The sequence below is a fragment of the Mixophyes fleayi genome, chromosome 5 (genome assembly GCF_038048845.1).
Source record: "Mixophyes fleayi isolate aMixFle1 chromosome 5, aMixFle1.hap1, whole genome shotgun sequence".
NCBI lineage: Eukaryota > Metazoa > Chordata > Amphibia > Anura > Limnodynastidae > Mixophyes > Mixophyes fleayi.
Window position 1 is genome coordinate 38,688,244 of NC_134406.1, and position 12,366 is coordinate 38,700,609.

Consider the following 12,366-nt stretch of genomic DNA (forward strand, 5'->3'; position numbering starts at 1 on the left):
TTTCATGTTTGAATGCACTGATACCCAGCCATTCCCTGGGTGTACTACCACCCTCATTATACATGCTGTTGATTATCAATAACTAATGTGCAACTGCTATATAAACTTCATCTATAGTTTGGTAGTAATTGAAAAGAGACTTCTGTGCATGCTGTGTATTCTACTCTGTAAAATGGTTGTGTATGGTTTGTGGACTGTTATAGAAATATAATGTCTTGTTTGCGGTGTTCATTATTGGCTGTATATGCATACTTTGTTCATATACAGTAGTCTGTGTTTAGCATTGACCTATGAATCAATTTTGAGGGGTTGCGCTACGCATTAGAGACTTTGTTATATTTAGATATCTCATCCAATGATTATATGAATATAACTACGACTAATGTGCTTTTTGTCACAGTTGTAAATTCAATTTTTGTGTTCAACAATACTGCATTTTGCATATACATTAGGTAGCATGAGCTTAAGAGATAAACCATGTGTTTGTAGTTTAGAATCATGTTTGAGTGTAGTATTTGAGATCTAGTTCAGGGCCTACCTGAAGACTGAGCAACACAGGCTGGATCTGTAGGGACGCAGTTTGGTCATAAAGATGCAATCAGTGTGATGTGGCACAATTCCAAAAATGTGTACTCAGAGTTGTGTGTTATGGATGTACACATGTAACCTGAGTACTTTGCATAATGGCTGTTTATTATTATTATTACTTTATATGGCACCAACATATTGCACAGCACTGTACAGACAGGGCCTCATTTAGAGTCTGACGCAAAGTCCGTTTTAGGCGCATCGACCAAAAAAACCACTATCGTGCATGTGCAGCAAGCACCATATCCGCCTGCATCTTGGACGCAATTTACACTTGTGACAGCTTGCGGCTTACTATGAGGGAAAGGGCAGAACGCGGAATTGTGAAGGTGTCACCCCGTAAGTAAATCCTAAACGCAGTGAGGCGCAGACACACGTTAAAAAGGGTTAAAACAGTGCGGCAGAATTAGGTGGCGCAAGTAGTTAGCTAGCTGCACGAACTGCTCGCAGCCTGGTAGGGTATTATGAGTGGGATGCAACTGGGGTGGCATAACACTCGTAATACCCTACCAAGCTGCGGCATGCTCCTCCACGTCTTAGACGCACATTGCGTCCGATTCTAAATGAGGCCCATAATGTTTATGATTTCACATAAGTTCTTGCCCCAGTGGAGCTTACAAGGTCATTTTTCTGCCACAGGTACACTTGCTGTATAAAATACACTAATGTGCTGTCATAGAACCCTTCCTAGTAGCTTGACCTCTAGATGCACTGTAAACCATGGACACTGATGGGGCCTTCAACTCCTAGCGATATTCTGTAGGAGCCTCGTGGGACGTTGGGGCAATAAAGCATTGTTGTTTATAGTTTTTACTTATCGTAATACACAGAAGTATGCACATCACACAAAGCTCCGACGGGGGTTTACATTGAATTTTCCCCTAAGACTTTTTAGTTTTTTTGTTTGGTTAATATCTCAAATAGAAATAACTGAAATCTGAGTCTGTTCTTGACAGACCCGTATTGACAACTAGTTTATATACAGGAGGGTAGGTGTCCCTTGACAATGAAGGGAAAACCATAACCAACTCCATATCCAATATAGCTATACATTGTAGCTGTATAGTAGCTTTTATTGTCACCTAATGTGTCAAATCTTTTACATTCACCTCTTTAAAATGGCTTCGGAGGGGTGTGAGGAAGGACCAATGGGAAGCCACAGTCTCAGAGATTGTGTAGTCTGATTGGTCCCTTCCCCACAGCATCACACTGCCCTAGTATTTGGCCAGGGCTGTTGGACATACCACAGAGCTCAGGGAAAAATAGCTGCATGCAGCCCCCTTTCCCCAGGACTCTGGTGAGTTGTGCCCAAGTTAGGGTGAACAGCTACTTTACAGCCGACAGAAAGTTTAGCCAATCTAGAGATTTTAAGGCCAACTTGGGATAAAGGGACATGCAGACAGGTAATTTTATTCTATGAAAAGAGCATTATTAAGGAATCACATTGTTCCAAAAGGTTTGCATTATCTTGTTTCCTGACTTGTGATGTGCGAGCCGTGTGGCTGACAGAGTGCTGTGCGGCGTTGTCATTTCTCAAGTGAGAAGATTACTGTACCACCCCACCACTGATATACAGTTCTGCTTCCTTATATAGTTCCTATAAATTTGTTTTTTCATCATCATCATTTATTTATATAGCGCCACTAATTCCGCAGTGCTGTATAGAGAACTCCTTCACATCAGTCCCTGCCCCATTGGAGCTTACAGTCTAAATGACCTAATATAGACACAAACTCACACTGACAGACAAACAGAGAGGGAAACAGACAGAGGGAGAGACTAGGGTCAATTTTGATAGCAGCCAATTAACCTACCAGTATGTTTTTGGAGTGTGGGAGGAAACCGGAGCACCCAGAGGAAACCCACGCAAACACAGGGAGAAGATACAAACTCCACACAGATAAGGCCATGGTTGGGAATCGAACTCATGACCCCAGTGCTGTGAGGCAGAAGTGCTAACCACTAGGCCACTGTGCTGCCCGCAATATACCATTGGTGAGGGTCTGGGGGGTGAGGGAGGGAGTATAACCTTTTTTTACAGTAAGTGTTACAGTACCATCTACAGTCTACAGCTGATCTTTTGACCTGCAGTAACTGGGATTACTCAGTATAAAACTTACCAGTCATCTGTTCGAAAGTCACCAGAGTAAAACGGGTAAAGTGGTTAACTATAAAAGTTCTCTCTGGTCCCAGTGATTTTAAAGTGACTGGGAAGGAAAATACCCAGGGGCACACATTTCATCTATAATTAGAGTGTCTGGTGGACAGAGCAGGGGGAAACTGTTAATCTTTAATATTAACCATCATATCTCTTTGATCCAAATCTGCATGCGGCTTATAGAGCCAGAGTACCTTTGCTTGAAGTTTTTTAAGTAAATAAACGCCTCTCTCAAGAAAAGGTACACCCAGAATAAACATTTTTCAGGGGGGCCCATAAGTCTTATGAGCGGCCCTGGGTGCATCTTTACAAAACGTTGAGTATTGTAACAAAAAACAAAAACATTGGGGTTTATTCATACAACTGCTTTGTGTGCACGTCTGCTGTTTCCTATAGCAACCAGATGTTTACTTTAATTTTCTAAATATTATTAGAATCAGGTTGCTATGGCAACACCTCATTTGTGCTCAAATTTTAATAAATAAGCCCCAGTTGCTTATTTTAAGACATTATGCAGATTTAGTAGTCGGCTTAAATAAATAAGATACAAGTAATATATAATTACATAAAGAAAGCACAGATTTGAGTAAAGCATTGCAGGAATCTTACGCATTACATTTGCGCTACATGAAGTAAACACTTTTCTCAGAACCTATTAGGTCAGCATTACAATCATTATTAAATTTGGTGAAGAAATGTCTTGATAAGTCATGGACTAAGTCACTCTATATCCCCACGTCCGATGATAACTACACAAAATGGAGGTGGACTTTTTTTGGTCTGAACCAGTAGGAGTCGACCTGCTAACTAACTAGGAAACCGTATCATCACTGAGGTATAACATACTACTCCCTACTCTCCTGGAATGTTTGGGAGACTCATGAATTTTGGGTAGTTCCCCTGGACCCCGGGAGAGCAGGCCTTTATCCCGTATGCCGCCTAATGCATAGTGAAGTGGGCAGGATGGGGTCCTTAATGACCTGTTTTCAAGACAATAGCATCATTTTGACCCCGCCCCCTGTGTTGATGTAATCTGCGTATTGTGCAGCAGTGGGACAAAATGAAGCAATTTATGGCGCCAGGCTCCCCTGCACCTCCCACTTGACCTCATCTCCGGGAGATACATGGCAATATGAGGAATAAATGGACTTGATGATGTTACTGGCTGCTAATTATAATCGTAGCCTGCGTTTTCACACTGGCTGCCTCTATTGCATTTGGGATCACTTATAGCTGCAGTTGACACATCTAGCAAAATAAAAATAAGAAAACACTGACAGATATTGGAAAAATAAAATGAAACTCAAAATAAAATCTGAAGATGTGAACATGGTTCTTCTGTCTGCAGATAAGAAGTGTCGGAGGATGAATGAGCTGTACTGCACCTGTCTTATCTTCATTTTGGTATAATTAGCCTTGGCAGGGATCCATATTCCTAAGCTTCATTACATGTCATAATTGTGATCTCCTTCAGTGTCAACGGGGCAAATAGGGGATTGTAGTGTGTCACTAACCCTGTAGTTATCTAAATGTTGAAAGAAAAGATTTTAGCATTCTAAATGATTATATATTTTAAAAAGAAAGTAATGTTGGAATACTACATTCCCTTATATTCACAAATAATGTATTAATATGTCGGCACTGAGCAAAATGTAGTTTTCCTTGTTCTCTACAATTCCCAGTTCCAGCATGGCAACTCCCATCCAGATAAGAAATGTAGCTAGTGCTGAGTAATGTATGTGATATTTACACAGATGATGTGTACAAATAATAATCATTCTGTACATCAAGCAGGAGAGGCTAATCCTGACCGTATTTAGTGGTTTATTCAAGTTCCTAGTCACGTAGGTCTGTTGACTGGCTGCATAAGTGCTGAGCAGAGGTTGAGGTTGTCTAGTTACTACATGGTATTTCTGGTCAAATCTAGATTGCTTGTATTCAGAAACATGTATGAAACCAGTTGGATGAGCTGTGTTTCATATAGAGGTGTTGACAGTATAATCCTCCCTATGCCTACTTTGTTCTGTTGTGGGACTGGTCTCCTTCCACCATATGTGACTTTGCACTTACCTCCATTCCCCTTCTCACATCATGACACGGCCCCTGACGTATGCAGCCCTGTCCTTACTAAGACAGACAGGAGCTGACCAGTTACTACCTCCCTCAACGCATCACTCTAAGGCGGTGGTTTCCAGAGTGTGCGCCGCGGCTCCCAGGGGTGCCGCTGAGGCCAGAAAATAAAATAAACAATACCAATCTGGCGGTGCCCAGGACCCAGCATCCTACTCCCTCCTCACTTCTCTCTGAATGTAGGGCGTGATGAGGTCATGCCCGACATATTCAGTGAGAAGCGACAGGAGAGAGGTGGGGGCGGAGTGTGTGTGGATGGAGGAGGGGGCGGAGTGTGTGTGGATGGAGGAGGGGGCGGAGTGTGTGTGGATGGAGGAGGGGGCGGTGTGTGTGAGTGGATGGAGGAGGGGGCGGAGTGTGTGTGAGTGGATGGAGGAGGGGGCGGAGTGTGTGTGTGTGGATGGAGGAGGGGGCGGAGTGTGTGTGTGTGGATGGAGGAGGGGGCGGAGTGTGTGTGTGTGGATGGAGGAGGGGGCGGAGTGTGTGTGTGTGGATGGAGGAGGGGGCGGAGTGTGTGTGTGGATGGAGGAGGGGGCGGAGTGTGTGTGTGTGGATGGAGGAGGGGGCGGAGTGTGTGTGTGTGGATGGAGGAGGGGGCGGAGTGTGTGTGTGTGTGGATGGAGGAGGGGGTGGAGTGTGTGTGAGTGTATGGAGGAGGGGGCGGAGTGTGTGTGAGTGTATGGAGGAGGGGGCGGAGTGTGTGTGGATGGAGGAGGGGGCGGTGTGTGTGAGTGGATGGAGGAGGGGGCGGAGTGTGTGTGTGTGGATGGAGGAGGGGGCGGAGTGTGTGTGTGTGGATGGAGGAGGGGGCGGAGTGTGTGTGTGTGGATGGAGGAGGGGGCGGAGTGTGTGTGTGTGGATGGAGGAGGGGGCGGAGTGTGTGTGTGTGGATGGAGGAGGGGGCGGAGTGTGTGTGTGTGGATGGAGGAGGGGGCGGAGTGTGTGTGTGTGTGTGGATGGAGGAGGGGGCGGAGTGTGTGTGTGTGTGTGGATGGAGGAGGGGGCGGAGTGTGTGTGTGTGTGTGGATGGAGGAGGGGGCGGAGTGTGTGTGTGTGGATGGAGGAGGGGGCGGAGTGTGTGTGTGTGGATGGAGGAGGGGCGGAGTGTGTGTGTGTGTGTGTGTGGATGGAGGAGGGGTGGAGTGTGTGTGAGTGTATGGAGGAGGGGGCGGAGTGTGTGTGAGTGTATGGAGGAGGGGGCGGAGTATGTGTGAGTGTATGGAGGAGGGGCGGAGTGTGAGTGTGTGTGTGGTGCCCCAAAACCCTGTTAAACAGCACAGAGTAAGTACATAAACGCTTTTAAAATGCAGGGCTACAAGGGGTTACTAGAGGCTGAGGAAGACACAGTAGGAATGACAGTTGACAGTTGAACTGAAAAGAGTACCCAGGAGTGATTGACAGGAGGAGGATAAAGGCCCTGATTGGCTGGGGGAGTAACAGGAAGAGGATGTGCAGGAAGGAGGAGTGTGTGGCATAGCAACAAGTCCACTAACTTTTGTAATAACTGTGAACTCCCAGAAGGCAGTGGGGAGAGGAAAGTTCTAGACTTCTGAGGGAGAGAGATGAGGTTTATGAGTGACAAGAAGACAGACCGAGAGATAATAAATCTGAGTTGAATCTTTCCATGTAGCTGCTCACTACCTCAGGAACAGGCTGAGAGAGATAAGAGGTATTACTGCTGGAAGTCCATCATATGAAGGAACTCTAGTTGAAAGTACAGTAGGTCTGCAAATCACCTTTGTCACAGATTCCTCCACTTCCTTTCCTCCATGCTGACAGATTTAATGTACTGCAAAATTCCTGTGCACAGGTCAGCCCAGGACTGAGTGTAAAATATGGTAAAGTTACCAGGGATAATATCGGTGCACCAAATGTTTTAGTTGAATGTTAAGTGATTTACCTAAAAATTGATTTATTGATATTGAAGATGTTATCCCTATTGTGCCTTATACTCACCAGGTGTATATTATATGTTAAATGCTATTGTGCTCTATGATGATCAAACGATTATTTTTGTCATTACCATTGAGCTGAAGGGGTCAGTGGCGCGGTGGCTTACCAAAAATTATCCTTACCGCATTCTTAATAAACCCAAGTTGTTTGACCAATCCTTGTCCCTTTCATTGAAGTATTTATCTCCTGACCACCGGATATCCGAATAGAAAAGAACCTGACTCGTGTCTGGAGGACAAGGTAAGGGAAGGAAATCCCATCAGTACTCGACCACCGCATGTGGATGGAGGAGGGGGCGGAGAGTGTGTGTGTGTGTGTGTGTGTGTGTGTGTGGATGGAGGATGGGCGGAGAGTGTGTGTGTGGATGGAGGATGGGCGGAGAGTGTGTGTGTGGATGGAGGATGGGCGGAGAGTGTGTGTGTGGATGGAGGATGGGCGGAGAGTGTGTGTGTGGATGGAGGAGGGGCGGAGAGTGTGTGTGTGTGGATGGAGGAGGGGCGGAGAGTGTGTGTGTGTGGATGGAGGAGGGGCGGAGAGTGTGTGTGTGGATGGAGGAGGGGCGGAGAGTGTGTGTGTGTGGATGGAGGAGGGGCGGAGAGTGTGTGTGTGTGGATGGAGGAGGGGCGGAGAGTGTGTGTGTGTGGATGGAGGAGGGGCGGAGAGTGTGTGTGTGTGGATGGAGGAGGGGCGGAGAGTGTGTGTGTGTGTGGATGGAGGAGGGGCGGAGAGTGTGTGTGTGTGTGGATGGAGGAGGGGCGGAGAGTGTGTGTGTGTGGATGGAGGAGGGGGCGGAGAGTGTGTGTGTGTGTGGATGGAGGAGGGGCGGAGAGTGTGTGTGTGTGTGGATGGAGGAGGGGCGGAGAGTGTGTGTGTGTGTGGATGGAGGAGGGGCGGAGAGTGTGTGTGTGTGTGGATGGAGGAGGGGCGGAGAGTGTGTGTGTGTGTGTGGATGGAGGAGGGGCGGAGAGTGTGTGTGTGTGTGGATGGAGGAGGGGCGGAGAGTGTGTGTGTGGATGGAGGAGGGGGCGGAGAGTGTGTGTGTGTGTGGATGGAGGAGGGGGGCGGAGAGTGTGTGTGTGTGTGGATGGAGGAGGGGGCGGAGAGTGTGTGTGTGTGTGGATGGAGGAGGGGGCGGAGAGTGTGTGTGTGGATGGAGGAGGGGGCGGAGAGTGTGTGTGTGTGGATGGAGGAGGGGGCGGAGAGTGTGTGTGTGTGGATGGAAAAGGGGGCGGAGAGTGTGTATGGAAAAGGGGGCGGAGAGTGTGTGTGTGTATGGAGGAGGGGGCGGAGAGTGTGTGTGTGGATGGAGGAGGGGGCGGAGAGTGTGTGTATGGAGGAGGGGGCGGAGAGTGTGTGTGTGTGTGTATGGAGGAGGGGGCGGAGAGTGTGTGTGTGGATGGAGGAGGGGGCGGAGAGTGTGTGTGTGGATGGAGGAGGGGGCGGAGAGTGTGTGTGTGGATGGAGGAGGGGGCGGAGAGTGTGTGTGTGGATGGAGGAGGGGGCGGAGAGTGTGTGTGTGGATGGAGGAGGGGGCGGAGAGTGTGTGTGTGGATGGAGGAGGGGGCGGAGAGTGTGTGTGGATGGGGCGGAGAGTGTGTATGGATGGAGGAGGGGGCGGAGAGTGTGTGTGTGTGGATGGAGGAGGGGGCGGAGAGTGTGTGTGTGTGTGGACGGAGGAGGGGGCGGAGAGTGTGTGTGTGGACGGAGGAGGGGGCGGAGAGTGTGTGTGTGGATGGGGCGGAGAGTGTGTGTGTATGGATGGAGGAGGGGGCGGAGAGTGTGTGTGTGTGTGTGGATGGAGGAGGGGACGGAGAGTGTGTGTGTGTGTGTGGATGGAGGAGGGGGCGGAGAGTGTGTGTGTGTGTGGATGGAGGAGGGGGCGGAGAGTGTGTGTGTGTGTGGATGGAGGAGGGGGCGGAGAGTGTGTGTGTGTATGGATGGAGGAGGGGGCGGAGAGTGTGTGTGTGTGTGGATGGAGGAGGGGGCGGAGAGTGTGTGTGTGGATGGGAGGAGGGGGCGGAGAGTGTGTGTGTGTGGATGGAGGAGGGGGCGGAGAGTGTGTGTGTGTGGACGGAGGAGGGGGCGGAGAGTGTGTGTGTGTGTGGACGGAGAGGGGGCGGAGAGTGTGTGTGTGGACGGAGGAGGGGGCGGAGTGTGTGTGTGTGTGTGGACGGAGGAGGGGGCGGAGTGTGTGTGTGTGTGTGTGGACGGAGGAGGGGGCGGAGAGTGTGTGTGTGTGGACGGAGGAGGGGGCGGAGAGTGTGTGTGTGGACGGAGGAGGGGGCGGAGAGTGTGTGTGTGGACGGAGGAGGGGGCGGAGAGTGTGTGTGTGTGTGTGTGGACGGAGGAGGGGGCGGAGAGTGTGTGTGTGTGTGTGTGGACGGAGGAGGGGGCGGAGAGTGTGTGTGTGTGTGGACGGAGGAGGGGGCGGAGGGGGCGGAGAGTGTGTGTGTGTGTGGACGGAGGAGGGGGCGGAGAGTGTGTGTGTGTGTGGACGGAGGAGGGGGCGGAGAGTGTGTGTGTGTGTGTGTGTGTGGACGGAGGAGGGGGCGGAGAGTGTGTGTGTGTGTGGACGGAGGAGGGGGCGGAGGGGGGCGGAGAGTGTGTGTGTGTGTGGACGGAGGAGGGGGCGGAGAGTGTGTGTGTGTGGACGGAGGAGGGGGGCGGAGAGTGTGTGTGTGTGTGGACGGAGGAGGGGGCGGAGAGTGTGTGTGTGTGTGGACGGAGGAGGGGGCGGAGAGTGTGTGTGTGTGTGGACGGAGGAGGGGGCGGAGAGTGTGTGTGTGTGTGGACGGAGGAGGGGGCGGAGAGTGTGTGTGTGTGTGGACGGAGGAGGGGGCGGAGAGTGTGTGTGTGTGTGGACGGAGGAGGGGGCGGAGAGTGTGTGTGTGTGTGGACGGAAGAGGGGGCGGAGAGTGTGTGTGTGTGTGGACGGAGGAGGGGGCGGAGAGTGTGTGTGTGTGTGGACGGAGGAGGGGGCGGAGAGTGTGTGTGTGTGTGGACGGAGGAGGGGGCGGAGAGTGTGTGTGTGTGTGGACGGAGGAGGGGGCGGAGAGTGTGTGTGTGTGTGGACGGAGGAGGGGGCGGAGAGTGTGTGTGTGTGTGGACGGAGGAGGGGGCGGAGAGTGTGTGTGTGTGTGGACGGAGGAGGGGGCGGAGAGTGTGTGTGTGTGTGGACGGAGGAGGGGGCGGAGAGTGTGTGTGTGTGTGGACGGAGGAGGGGGCGGAGAGTGTGTGTGTGTGGACGGAGGAGGGGGCGGAGAGTGTGTGTGTGTGTGGACGGAGGAGGGGGCGGAGAGTGTGTGTGTGTGTGGACGGAGGAGGGGGCGGAGAGTGTGTGTGTGTGTGGACGGAGGAGGGGGCGGAGAGTGTGTGTGTGTGTGGACGGAGGAGGGGGCGGAGAGTGTGTGTGTGTGTGGACGGAGGAGGGGGGCGGAGAGTGTGTGTGTGTGTGGACGGAGGAGGGGGCGGAGAGTGTGTGTGTGTGTGGACGGAGGAGGGGGCGGAGAGTGTGTGTGTGTGTGGACGGAGGAGGGGGCGGAGAGTGTGTGTGTGTGTGGACGGAGGAGGGGGCGGAGAGTGTGTGTGTGTGTGTGGACGGAGGAGGGGGCGGAGAGTGTGTGTGTGGACGGAGGAGGGGGCGGAGAGTGTGTGTGTGGACGGAGGAGGGGGCGGAGAGTGTGTGTGTGGACGGAGGAGGGGGCGGAGAGTGTGTGTGTGTGGATGGAGGAGGGGGCGGAGAGTGTGTGTGTGTGGATGGAAAAGGGGGCGGAGAGTATGTGTATGGAAAAGGGGGCGGAGAGTGTGTGTGTGTATGGAGGAGGGGGCGGAGAGTGTGTGTGTGGATGGAGGAGGGGGCGGAGAGTGTGTGTATGGAGGAGGGGGCGGAGAGTGTGTGTGTGTGTGGATGGAGGAGGGGGCGGAGAGTGTGTGTGTGGATGGAGGAGGGGGCGGAGAGTGTGTGTGTGGATGGAGGAGGGGGCGGAGAGTGTGTGTGGATGGGGCGGAGAGTGTGTATGGATGGAGGAGGGGGCGGAGAGTGTGTGTGTGTGGATGGAGGAGGGGGCGGAGAGTGTGTGTGTGTGTGGACGGAGGAGGGGGCGGAGAGTGTGTGTGTGGACGGAGGAGGGGGCGGAGAGTGTGTGTGTGTGTGTGTGTGGATGGAGGAGGGGGCGGAGAGTGTGTGTGTGGATGGGGCGGAGAGTGTGTGTGTATGGATGGAGGAGGGGGCGGAGAGTGTGTGTGTGTGTGGATGGAGGAGGGGGCGGAGAGTGTGTGTGTGTGTGGATGGAGGAGGGGCGGAGAGTGTGTGTGTGTGGATGGAGGAGGGGGCGGAGAGTGTGTGTGTGTGTGGATGGAGGAGGGGGCGGAGAGTGTGTGTGTGTGTGTGGATGGAGGAGGGGGCGGAGAGTGTGTGTGTGTGTGTGGATGGAGGAGGGGGCGGAGAGTGTGTGTGTGTGTGGACGGAGGAGGGGGGCGGAGAGTGTGTGTGTGGACGGAGGAGGGGGCGGAGAGTGTGTGTGTGGACGGAGGAGGGGGCATGTGTGTGTGGACGGAGGAGGGGGCGGAGAGTGTGTGTGTGTGTGTGTGGACGGAGGAGGGGGCGGAGAGTGTGTGTGTGGACGGAGGAGGGGGCGGAGAGTGTGTGTGTGTGTGGACGGAGGAGGGGGGCGGAGAGTGTGTGTGTGGACGGAGGAGGGGGCGGAGAGTGTGTGTGTGGACGGAGGAGGGGGCGGAGAGTGTGTGTGTGGACGGAGGAGGGGGCGGAGAGTGTGTGTGTGGACGGAGGAGGGGGCGGAGAGTGTGTGTGTGTGGACGGAGGAGGGGGCGGAGAGTGTGTGTGTGTGTGTGTGGACGGAGGAGGGGGCGGAGAGTGTGTGTGTGTGTGGACGGAGGAGGGGGCGGAGGGGGCGGAGAGTGTGTGTGTGTGTGGACGGAGGAGGGGGCGGAGAGTGTGTGTGTGTGGACGGAGGAGGGGGCGGAGAGTGTGTGTGTGGACGGAGGAGGGGGCGGAGAGTGTGTGTGTGGACGGAGGAGGGGGCGGAGAGTGTGTGTGTGGACGGAGGAGGGGGCGGAGAGTGTGTGTGTGTGTGTGGACGGAGGAGGGGGCGGAGAGTGTGTGTGTGGACGGAGGAGGGGGCGGAGAGTGTGTGTGTGTGTGGACGGAGGAGGGGGCGGAGAGTGTGTGTGTGTGTGGACGGAGGAGGGGGCGGAGAGTGTGTGTGTGGACGGAGGAGGGGGCGGAGAGTGTGTGTGTGGACGGAGGAGGGGGCGGAGAGTGTGTGTGTGGACGGAGGAGGGGGCGGAGAGTGTGTGTGTGTGGACGGAGGAGGGGGCGGAGAGTGTGTGTGTGTGTGGACGGAGGAGGGGGCGGAGAGTGTGTGTGTGTGTGTGTGGACGGAGGAGGGGGCGGAGAGTGTGTGTGTGTGTGGACGGAGGAGGGGGCGGAGGGGGCGGAGAGTGTGTGTGTGTGTGGACGGAGGAGGGGGCGGAGAGTGTGTGTGTGTGGACGGAGGAGGGGGCGGAGAGTGTGTGTG

At 53.3% G+C, this 12,366-nt stretch overlaps 1 protein-coding gene across 2 annotated transcripts in view; it reads left to right on the forward strand.

The window, feature by feature from the left end:
• Window positions 1-12,366, forward strand: part of CCNY (cyclin Y) — a 122,962-nt gene that overhangs the window by 949 nt on the left and 109,647 nt on the right. The window contains exon 1 of one of the 2 annotated variants that reach the window (XM_075212069.1): window positions 6,281-6,545. The exons of the other annotated variant lie outside the window; for it this stretch is intronic. The gene's annotated coding sequence lies outside the window, so the exon portion shown is untranslated. Of the gene's footprint in view, window positions 1-6,280; window positions 6,546-12,366 lie in introns of those variants that run through there. 2 annotated transcript variants of the gene reach the window in all.